Source organism: Suricata suricatta, chromosome 8, assembly GCF_006229205.1.
Source record: "Suricata suricatta isolate VVHF042 chromosome 8, meerkat_22Aug2017_6uvM2_HiC, whole genome shotgun sequence".
Classification (NCBI taxonomy): domain Eukaryota; kingdom Metazoa; phylum Chordata; class Mammalia; order Carnivora; family Herpestidae; genus Suricata; species Suricata suricatta.
The window spans coordinates 139,199,272-139,211,363 of NC_043707.1; the positions used below are offsets into that span (position 1 = coordinate 139,199,272).

Below are 12,092 nucleotides of genomic sequence, written 5' to 3' on the forward strand. Positions count from 1 at the left end.
CGGAAGGAAAGTTTTTCAATATTTAAAATTTCACTAATGATAGTGAAAATATACCAGAATTTGAGCTATCTCAAGTAGCTAACCAGTGCTTAGGGCAGAAATTCATCATTTTAAATTCTTATACTGTAATGAAGAAAGTTCTAAAATAAACAACCTATGGCTCACCTCAAGAAGCAGCAGAGCCGGTAGAATAAAGGACAAAATGAGGACAAAAGCAGAAAGCGATGAAATGGAAAATAGAGAAAGGAGAGAGAATGCCTGTCCGTGAGGGCCCAGGCGTCTCACTAAGGGACCCTGGTGTGATGTGCAGATGAGGGCGTCATCAAAGCAGTCTGGGGGTGGGGCGCGGCCCACCTGGCTGGTCCCTCAGCCTCCGCCCCCTCAGGAAAGCTCTCCAGAAGGGCCTGAGGAACAGTGTCTCCCATCTCTCCCTCTGCAGGTAGGAAGCCCCGCCTCCCACCACCTACCTGGCCCCAGAGCCTCAGGGACTCACAGAGTCTAAAGAGATCAATCAGGGTCACGGTTTACCCGCATCACCCACCGGACTCCAGAGTCTACAGGGTGATCTCTGACCTTCACCTGTTCACTGCACACACCCTCCGCTCAGCCTGGCATAATAATAAACAGGAATAATGCTTTTCAGGCTGCCTAGAGCCACATTTAAAGAACAAAAGCCCTTCTTTATCTCTGTATGGATACAGCCAACCTCTAAACAGAACACCCAACACCTGGGAATGAATGATTCCCATTTGGATTGGACAACACGACCCCACTTCCCCCTAAGAAGGAGGGTAAGTGCTGGCCCCACAGGGCAAGGACTAACATAGGGGCTTTCCAAAGCAGCCTCCCAAACCAGCGGACTCCACTTGCACCCCGCTTTCAGACACTGGGAAGCCCCACCCTTTCAGAGACCTCAGGGGTCTCCAAGAATGTTGCAATGGAGCTGCCACAGGACCTCAGACACAAACAGGTCCTGATGGCTTGATGCCCTCTGGAAGTAAGAGAGGACGAAAATGGAATAGCCTTAATATTCCTGAGTCAGCAGGAAGGTCCAGAGCAGGAGCCCACCCCTGGGTTATCACTGACTCAGGCCGGAGGGGAGGATGGACTGGGGCAGAGTGAGGGCTGGGAGGGGCTCCACCGAGTCCTTCATTCAACCAGCATTTGCTGGAGAGTGCAGGGGGAGGCGCTCCTCAGGACGGAGCTGGAGCCAGCAGCAGCCCAGGAGGGAGCTTGGCCTTCTTACCACCCCGGAGTGCAGGGTTGGGGGAAGGGAGTGCAGGACCCCATGGCTCCAGGTCTAACTAGACAGGGAGCTGTGCTAATAACAGAGAAAACTATGGACCTCTTCGAGGACTCTTAATGTCGGCCTTCTCATCAGGTGGCCGTGGAAAATTCACTAATGAATTTAACAGAAAAAACTCTGCGATGACAGCTCAGTCAGGGCATGAAGTGAGCTGGGGGTGGAGGGATGGGGCACCCCCTTTCATCACGAGTGCGGAGCTGGCTGTGAACACACTTTATGAAAACGCAGCCCCTCACTTGAGGGGAAGAGCACTGGGTGTTGTATGGAAAACAATTTGACAATAAAATATTATGGAAAAAAAAAAAAAAAAAAGAAAACGCAGCCCCTGTCTGGGAGCGTCACCAGACTTGAACCTGAGACCTCTCTGCCCTGAGGACCCTCTACACTAAGCAAGGGAAAGGCGTGCCCCCGGGGGTGTGCCCCAGAGGGGGCGTCTGTCCTTCCGGGATGCCTTGTCCGAGCTTACGGGGAGGGCAGAGGCGCAGGGGGCGGGGCATGATTTGCGGCTGGCGGGCCCGGCGGTCTCCGCTGCTCTTGGCGGTGATGTGTACGGGCGCACTGCCAGGGTAATGACCTAGGAGTCCACAATTGCCACACACAGATGGCCAGCGAAGCCTTGTCACCCCCTCCCCCCCCCAAAAAGCCAGTGCCCTGGGGCGGGACAGAGCTCTAAATAACACAGGAAGGAAAGAAGGGAGGAAAGGAAGGATTCCAAACTGGGAAATGGCCCTTGGAAGAGGTCCCTCCAACTGAGAAGTGGCCAGAGGGGCCGCAGCACTGACCCCCGAAGGGGTCGGCCTCTTCCCCCTGAGCGCCATGTGCCTCCTCTGCAGGCCCGCAGCTCCGGCACCCGCATCCAACCTCCCCCGAAGCCAACCTCCCCCGAAGCTGCTGAGCAGCCACGTCACAATTCTGACCACAGCGAGCCCCGCCCCATGTCACCAGGGGCCAAAAGTGAGCCCATTCCTAACACCAGGAGGAGTCCGGACAGCACGCACGGCCGGCCCGTCTTATCCATCCGGGTCTGAGGAAGCTGGAATTGGCTTCTGGCTGGAAATGAGCGCTGTCAAGGCACGTGGCAGAAAGTCGCATGTGACAGAACAGACATGAAAAGCACAAACCCGATGCCCCCAAGAAGTAACACAGAATAAAAACATCAAATAGAAATGGCCAGAAAAGGCTGGAAGATCCATCGTGACCTCCCAGGAAGGGGTAAGGATCGAGAGAGAAGAGGGGGTTCCACATAGATCACTGGAGGTTTTTTTTTTACTTAAATATTTATTTTTTGGGTTTTTTTTAATTTTTATTTTTTTAATAGTTTATTGTCAAGTTGGTTTCCATACAACACCCAGTGCTCTTCCCCACAAGTGCCCTCCTCCATCACCACCACCTGTCTTCCCCCCCTCCCCCTTCAACCCTCAGTTCGTTTTCAGTATTCAATAGTCTCTCAGGTTTTCATCCCTCTCTCTCCCCAACTCTCTTTCCCTCTTCCCCTCCCCCTGGTCCTCCATTAGGTTTCTGCTGTTCTCCTGTTAGACCTATGAGTGCAAACGTATGGTATTTGTCCTTCTCTGCCTGACTTATTTCGCTTAGTAGGACACCCTCGAGGTCCATCCACTTTCCTACAAATGGCCAGATGTCATTCTTTCTCATTGCCATGTAATACTCCATTGTGTATATATACCACTCATCAGGTGATGGACATTTAGGCTTTTTCCATGTTTTGGCTATTGTTGACAGTGCTGCTCTGAACATTGGGGTACATGTGCCCCTATGCATCAGCATTTCTGTGTCTCTTGGGTAAATCCCTAGCAGTGCTATTGTTGGGTCACTGGAGTTTTTTACGAAAACAGATTTATGTGTGTTTCTTTAATATTTAGGTGAATTTGTAAAAGAGCCACTGATACCTGCTTCTGAGAAGAAACAAAGGTAAGAGTTGCTCCCCGACCCCCCGTCCCCCCCCAGTCTGGGGGTGGCCGTGCCGCGATGACCACCTTGGACAGAGCCCGAGAGCTCCCTGGATGGGGATGGCCCAGGTCTGACTCTGGCGTCCTGACTGCCCTGACCCAGGGCCTCAGCTGAGGAGTACGGGGTGTACCAGAGCACCGTGTCCATCCGGGCAGAGGCAGGGCGGGGAGGCGGGAGGCTGGTGGAGGGATGGGTGGGGGGAGGCGGGGGAGCAGGAAAACCCACAGGAGCACAAAGATCCCGGAAACATCGCTTCCCTGTGGAATCACACGGTCGGCTGCTGCAATCCCCACATCTCGCGAGGCCGGGGAGCTGGGTGGGGTCCCTAGCAGCCCCCAGCCCCTAGTCCATGGGCTTCTCTCCGAGCGCTCTGAGCTTCCTGGTTCTCCGTGATACGTTTCCATGGAAAATAAAACTCCCGCAGGATTTTCACGCGCTCGCTCCCCAGCTGCCCACTCAAGGAAAACATTTAAGGTTCAGTTAATTTGGGTTGTGTCTCGATAATGGATCTGACTGGGTCGTGCCTACACCCTGGAGACTCTGACTGCACGAACAGCTGCTTGATTGAAAATAATGAATCAACCACCAAGTGCCTAGACACGCAGCCTACTTCCACGTCACCAATATGGAGGTGCATTCGGCAGAGTCGGCTCTTGCCTTCCTGGAACAAACGCTTTTCATCAGAGAAGATGACTTACAGAGCCCCAGTCCAACGTGCGGGAGCAGATAACCCCGAATCCCAGGGGTGTGGAATTAGCAGGGACCCCACAGTCACCCACGGAACCCGCTGACAGAGGAGGACGCTGGGACCCAGGGCCGCCGTCCTGCCTCTCTGCTTGTGTTTACTCATCCCCTTTGCTGTTCTTGATTTCCTTTTCATCTTTCACCCCCAGCCCTGTCTTGGAGAATCCGAGGGAGGGAGAAAAAAAGGAAAAAGCAAATCTGAGCTCCGTCAGACAGCACTTGTGGATGGTGGAGGCTTCTGTCCACCGAGCATCCCGGGCATAAAGTCACTGGGCAGGAGCCACCAGCCGGGCGCGGATGGAGAGGGGGTCCATGCTGGCTTCCCCCGCCTTCTCCTGTGAGAACCACCCTTCCAAGCTCCGTGATAGAATCTTGCTACGTTAATTAGGGTTTTGAATTCTGTTTTGAGGAAAGAATAGCACATAATAAACAGAGCTGAGAAGGCTGACTGATGTGCCCCCAACCCCCTCCCGGTCTTCTTCCTCATCTCCTCCAGCGACACCCCTGCCCACAGGGCTGCCTGTCAGACTTTGCAGGCCCCCTGCCTTCCTTTCCCTGCCTTCCCCTCTGTCTCTTATTCACCTTTCCCTGTGTCTGTCAGCAATCTGCCTTCCGTCTGTCATCTCTCTGTGTTTTCATCTATCCATCCACCCATCCTTCCATCCACACATCGATCCATCTGTCTGTCCATATCACACACACACACACACACACACACACACACACACCTAATCTCTCGGCAAATCCTGTTGGCTCTTCCTTCAAAATAGATGCCAATTCAATCACTTCTCATGACTTCTGCTGCTTCCTTCCTGGTCTACTGCCTGCCTCCTGGTTCCACCAGAACCTCCTAACTGGTTTCCCCACATCTGCCCGGTCCCCCGCCAGATTTTCCTCAACGCAACAGCCACAATGACCCTCCTAAGACAAAAGCCAGCCTTGCCCCATCCTGGCCCATGGCCGCAAACGCTTCCTGCCTCGCTCAGAATTACATCCAGTATCTGCGCAGAGACCCCCGAGGCCCTGCCCATCTGCCCCCACCACTCCTCAAACTCACCCCTCCCTTCCCTCCTTTGTTCCTGCCACCCTCTTGCCCCGGGGCCTTTGTGTTTGCTGCTTCCTTTCTGAAATGCTCCTCCCAGATGTCTGCATGGTCCTTTCCCACGCCCCGCATAGACAACCCTCAGGGCACTTTGCCCACTAGGACCACTGTCTCCCTCTGCCCACCTTCCCCTGCTTTCTTCCTCTGTGTCGTCATTATCGCCGTAGAGTGAACAGCACTAACAACAAGATGTCTGTTTGCCATTGGAGTGAAGCACATTCCCTCACACCCTCTTGCTGGCCATGTGACATTCCTGCCGGCGACCACCGTGCGGGGGACAGTTACAGCCCGCTCTGCCCCAGAGCACTGCAGAAGCCCAGTGAACGTCCATGACCGCCGTACGAAGCAGCCGCCGTCGCTCCTGCTCTGTACAGATGAGCAAACTGCGACACGGGGAGGATAAGTCATTTCTCCAAGGTTCACGCAGCTAGCGAGTGGCAGAGCCAGGACTGAAGCCCAGTTGTCTGGCTCCAGGGCTGTCCCCCCAACCCCTCCACCGCCTGCCTCACTGGGGAGGGCCTTTGTTAAGGAGGGAGCGTGAGCCACAATCAGAAGACACGAGGCAGCGATCTACCACAGTGACAGCCCAAAAGTAAGGCAAGAGCGGAGCCACGCAAGTGCTTCTGGGAGACCTAGGAGCGGACGATAAGCGTGTTCCACACTCAGCCCCCTGCCTCATTCGGACGCATGGCCCTCGGAGCTATCACAGGGCGTGAAGCAGAAGGCCTGCTCTCCTGGGGCTCTTCCTCCTCCAGCGAGGGGCTCAGACTGCAGGTCGTGGGCATCTATGTGTGCCGAGTGCTAGAAGTCTGAGACACAGAGAAGAAACAGCAAGGGGAGCCAGGAGCTGAGACAGACAGTCCCGCGGGAGCGCTGCCACTGGGAAAGGCAAGGCCAGGGAAGTCCACCTGCCAGACAACGCTTGTCCAGTGAGCGGAGGGAAGCAAGGCACTGAGCAGGGCTGAGTCTGGAGGGACAATGCTGGGGAGGAGGGCGGGACACCTGTAGTAAAGACACAAAAGAAGGGACGTGAACTGTAGGGAAAGGTAGGGCACGATTCAAAAATAACAGATGTGTTTTGACATGAGCTAAATAAATCACTGAAAATGCAATGAATGAGTTTTAAAAACTCTTTTAAAGTAGTTAAGAGACAGAGAAGATAGCAGAAAAAGGGGTCCAACCAATGTCTATCCTCCCCAGGGAAGGAGCAGGAAGAGAATAAGAGAGAGAACATACTAGCAAAAGTCATGGCAGTGAATTTTCTGGAGTAATTGAAAGTGTTGCCCTCTCAGATTCGGTGAGCATGGGTGCCAAGAGCAGAAATAAATAGCCTGTCTGGACGCCCAGTAAGGATATTGTGGAATACCAAAGACGAGCCACCACTGGAATGGAGGGGCGAGAAAAGACAGGTCACCCAGAGCCTTAATGGCGCTCACACCTATGGCCAGCTTCTCAGCGTGACAGTGGAGTCCAGAAGCTAGCCCTGCCTCTGGATTACTAAACAGCCTTGTACAAAAGCAGGAAGTTAAACCCAAAAGGAGGTCTCAGATGCCCAAAGGAAGGCGAGCAGTGACAGAGGCAACAATGAGGGTGGGTCTAAAGAAGTATCCATGATATAAAGTAATAATTGTGGCTGCAAATGAGGAATGCCTCCCGCCACAGTTGATGATTCCTTCCTATGGAAGAGATTTAAGTACTTGACTTCAGGCCTCCCTCAAACTTCCTCCTCCTCTCCTGCCTGATCACTCAGTTTGGGGATAAAAACAGCTCAGCTCTGCTTTCCCCGTCCTCCTTGGGACAAGCCTGTTACTCAGAGACTACTGGAGCTCTCCTCTGCTCCCTGGGGTGCTAGAGCTCACCTGGGCAAGTGTCTACATAGAAACTCCTCCAGTGTCTAGTGCTGCCTACGACCACGTAAATCTACCTATTTCTGGGATTTGAGTTACATGCTACAATGGACTGAATGTATCCCCCCCCTAAAACCGTGGCCCTAAAACTCTTGTGATGCCATCTATAGATGATGCCTTTGGGAGGTGGCCAGGGTTTGTTGAGGTCATGGGAGTGGGACCCCCACAACGGGGTTAGTGCCCTTCTAAGAAGGTGATGAGACCAGAGCACGCTCCTTGTGCAGATGCCAAGGAAAAGCCACATGAGAACACAGTAAGAAGACAGCCCTCTTCAAACCAGATGGAAGGTCCCCACCAACCACCAAATCTAACAGTGCCTTGATCTTGGACTTCCTACTCCAGAGCTGTGAGAGACAGATGCAGGCTGTGTAAGATGTGTGCCATCTTGCTACAGAAGCCTGAGCTGACTGAGACACTGTGCCCACTTGGTTCACCCACTAAGCTGAACTTCCGGGTTGGTCTCTGGCAGAAAATAAGGGTGATATTTTGACCTCAGGCCTTATAGTGGTTTTATTCCAGAAACTGTTCAGTGATTGAGTGGGAAGGAGAAAGGCCATACCTTGGGAGCCCCCTCCTATAATGGGTATCTTAGGGGTATATCAAGATCAGGAAGAACAAAAATATTGTACAATAATGGGAGGCAAGAAAGGGCAGTCAAAGATAGGGTGCCAGCTTGCCCTCGTGTTGTGAAGGGGCGGTAGAGGTTCTGAGTCACTTTGAGCCTTAGGAGGCAAGGGTCAATGCCCAAATATTATGGTTAAGTACAGTTAGTTACAGTCTTTGCTCAAATGTCACCTTCCCAATGACACTAGTTCCTTATCAGATTCCATGATCATTCCATCCCATACCACTTATTCTCCACATCATATGCATTACACACACACACACACACACACACACACACACACACACACACACGCACATATATATAATTCCCCCCTTTATCACATAGATGTTTATATACCCCCTACAACCGATGACTACAGAGCTAGGGTCTCTGCCTTGTTCAAAATGGATCCCATAATCCCAGAACAGGGGACCCATCAAACATCACAACCATCTGTTGAACAAAGGGATGGAGGGAAATAAAATATATAAATGCAGCCCAGTGAGGGGTAGGGATCCCATCAAAACCATAAAACATCAAAGACAAAGATGTTAGAAGCAGTCAGAGAGAAAAGACAACTTACTTAGATGAACAACTCTGCTGACAACAAACGTCAACCACGCACCAGCCAGCAGGTGCCGGAAGACAGCACGGCAGCCACGACTCGGGGCCGTAGAGAGGAAGCCACTGTCAAGCTGGAAGAACTCAGAGACATACAGATACTTCTAAACAAACATGTGCGGGATGGCTTGCCATGAGAAGTCCCTCAGTAAAGGAATAGACTAAAAATATGCTTCAGGGATTAGGACATTGATCCCGGAAAGAATGTCTAAGACACAAGTAGCTGTTTTGTTTACCAGCTACTGGAAGATTGAATGAACCAGCTCCCAAGCTGCTCCCAGCCTAGTGTTTAACCTCTGGCAATCCTGACTTTTTAAAAGAACCTTGATCCCTACCCTCTGTGTTTTTTCTAGACCGTAACATTTAAAATCATGTTATTTGCTCAACTAACACTCATTGTTAAGAGCTCAGTAGACATTGGCAATGATGTTGATAATGACAACAATGATGATGATGATGGTGGTGGTGGTGATGATGGTGATGATGGTGATGATGATGGTGATGATGGTGGTGGTGGTGATAATGATGGTAATGATGATGACGGTGGGATTATGATGGTAGTGATAATGGGATGGTAATAATGATGATGATGATTGTGGTGATGGTGGTGGTGATGGTGATGGTGGTAACAACGCTGTTGGGGGTGGTGCAGGTGATGATCATGATGATGATGGTAATGACTATAACAATAGTGGGGCGCCTGGGTGGCTCAGTCGGTTAAGCCTCCGACTTCGGCTCAGGTCAGATATCACGTTCGTGGGTTTGAGCCCCGTGTCAGGCTCTGTGCTGACAGCTGGCTCAGAGCCTGGAGCCTGCTTCCATGTCTGTGTCTCCTTCTCTCTCTCTGCCCCTCCCCCTCTCATGCTCTGTCTCTCTCTGTATCAAAAAATAAATAAAACATTTTAAAAAATTAAACAAAAGCCAATAGTGCTGCATACCTCAATCACTACATTACTTAATCCTACACCTCTTCTAGGAGTAAACAGAGTTTTAACAAATTAAACCACCAGCCCAAGTTGACACGAGCTGAAAGCTAGTCCTGTGTGACAGAAATGTTAGGATTTAACCAGCAAAGTGTATTACCAACCAATCCACTTAAAGTTGTGAGAAATGCTCCCAGACAGCCTTGCCCTGCACCATCTTCCACACCAGGTTAATCTATAATGGGAATCACAAGCATCACTCCAGTGATGATGGACCAGGCATTTTCTCTCTAGAGAACTTACCAGAGGAGAGTGGCCATGAGTCTTAACAAATACAATCTTGAAAATCCTGGTCTGAGCTCTTCGCTGACAAGCATCGCCTTCCACAGGGCTGTCAAAAGCCTTTGTGCACTGGAGTTTCCAACAAGAAATAAATCTGTTTACACAATTTTCTCTCAAAACCTACTCACCCGCCTCCCACACAGCTGGCTGCCAGCAGTAGCAGATATTAAGACCCAAGGTCCCTCTGGGCCCATCGGCCTGGACCTGTGAGCTTCCCTGCACCTGCTCTGTGGTTCCAATATTCTGAAATCCATGTTTGGAACTTCCCTCCGGTGTCTGAGCTAAGAACCTTCTCAATGGGATTTCAAATATCTGTACTTTCTTTGACTCCTGGCTGTGACGCTTCTGCTTTAGGCCATCCCAGAGAAAATCCTTCCAACCACACCCTAGTCTGAGAGCTGCTCCCCACCATCCACTTTCTTGGCCAGAACCCCATGGGGCTTGAAGCCAACTCACCCAAACTCTGTACACTCCTCTCCCTGAGACCCCAAGAGCTCATAAGAAAGCTCAAAGGATTCCTACAGAGAGAGAAAGTTTAGCCATTGGGGCTTACAGGTAGTTCATTTTGATCAGTCTTGCAATGACAGCAACACCTGATCCCCACCCTCAAAAAGCCTGACATCTAAGTGTGAGTGCACATATGCCTGCATGGCCGATGGCAACACCCAGGTAAAAATAGCAGCATTGGGCAGCCTTGTGGACTCACTACCCTTCTTAGTGTCAGGGTCAATTTATGGTGACAGGTAAGAATGCCAAGGTCATAAGCAAGGCCAGGGAAGATGTCTTCGGGTAGGAAGGACCCAAGGTGGCCCGTGATGTGCAGTCAGTTTTGGAAAAGCAGATGGGGAACAGTCACAGAGTCAACAGCACAGAGGGGAGAGGACAGCCGGCTCTCTGTACCGGGGTCCCTCTTGTGGACCAAAACCACCTCAGTGCAGCTTCCACAAGTGTAGTCTGTAGCATCCTGCCCTGAGAGATGTCAAAAGTGTTTCTCCAGTGAAACAAGTTTTGGAAATTCTTCATGCTGCCTCTCCCTCTTGGAACTCTGTGGCACATTATACCATACCTGTGTACATTATGAGATTATGCACACTAAAGACGCTGAGCAACCTTGCAGGAAAGAGCATGTCTTATCTTTGTTGTGTCCAGCACATGTTAAGCTGTCTCCAGCAAGTACCTCCCGGGTGCTGTGTACCAACCACTGTTACAGCACCTGGGCAACCACTGTGAATAAAGCAAATTCTTGCCGCCTGGAACTTGTTTGCTGGGAGGGAGACATGCAATTAGCGGTAAGCCTTGCTTTAGAAAAATAAAGCAGAGCAAGGAATAATGAATGTTCTCTTTCAGCCGGGATGTGTGGACCAGCTCTCGAGGAGCAGAGCCTGAGTAAAGTGAGGAAGAGGCCAAGTGACATCTGGGAGAACCTGTCCGAGGCAACGGGATCCTGAGGTGGGAGGCCGCTCTAATTTTTGCATATTGAGAAACAGATCGGAGACTGGTGGAGCTGGAGTCCGGAGCCAGGGAGCATGATGGGAAATGAGATCAAGGAAGAACTAAGACCACGAGATAGCCAGAGTTTGGAGTGTGGGGACCTTCAGTGTTGGAAGGGACTTTCATTCACTCAATTCACAGGTTCACTGCACATTTATTGGGAGTTTGTTCCAAGCTTGACACTGTTGGAGCCACTGGGGATCTCGCTGTAAACAAAATGAGCAGAACTCCCTGAATGACGGAACATTCACACTGCAGATGGCGTGTCCTTGCTCTGGAATCTGAGGGGCTTCTCCACTCACTGGAGCCACTGCCAACCCCCCACGCGTATTTCCCACCATACTTACCTCCACCTTTGCAGGCTCTTCCACGTCGTGTGGCCCGTGTAGCAAGCTGCTGGCCCTGCAGCCTTGACCTGTTCTACAGCCCTGTCTTGCCCCAGGCCCCTGCAAAGCTGGCAGCTTCCCATGTCACCCACAGAAAGGGAACACGAGAAGCATTCCTAAGTGGAGACTGTGCCCCTTCATAACCCAAGAGGCCTACAAAGCATTGCACTTTCTCCTTACTTGTGGGACGTGTGAGCTGTAATTATCTGTCTTTTATCTTGCAAGGACTATCTTGGCATGATTCAGCCCCTAAGACATCGCTGATGTGGTGGGCCCCCTGAAAATTTGGGGGGTTTTCTCTCATCTTCTGGAGTGCACACACCCCATTGAGACCACCAATAGACGTGCCACTAATTACTTACGTGGTTTGGGTGACATGACACCATTGGGCCAGTGGGATGTTTCACAGAAGGTGCAGACTGTTCACAGGCCTTTGGGCTACATCACATCAGGGCAGGAAATGCGGGGTCCTGAGGAAAGACCAAAGGGTGTACTGTGGCCCACCCAATGGGTGCAGTTTCTCATGTCTCCTGGTAAGGAATGGAAAGACCATATTCAGCAGATCAGTGACTGCACCCAGCTGCCTGGGACTGTGCCCACCTTCTCCAGCAAAGGTGCCAAACTCAGCACAGTGACACAATCAGGTCCATTGCTCAGCTAAGTCTACAGCTGTCTGCACATGTCCCCTGGACCCC

The 12,092-nt window shown here is 51.4% G+C and overlaps 1 long non-coding RNA gene across 2 annotated transcripts in view; it reads left to right on the plus strand.

Annotated features, from left to right (window-relative positions):
- The first annotated feature begins 353 nt into the window (after positions 1 to 353).
- LOC115300230 overlaps positions 354 to 12,092 on the plus strand; it is a 21,749-nt gene continuing 10,010 nt past the window's right edge. The window contains exons 1-4 of one of the 2 annotated variants that reach the window (XR_003912559.1): positions 354 to 439; positions 2,140 to 2,518; positions 3,187 to 3,235; positions 10,868 to 10,969. This is a non-coding gene — a long non-coding RNA (uncharacterized LOC115300230). The remainder of the gene's footprint in view (positions 440 to 2,139; positions 2,519 to 3,186; positions 3,236 to 10,867; positions 10,970 to 12,092) is intronic. The other variant, XR_003912558.1, reaches the window with a different exon arrangement.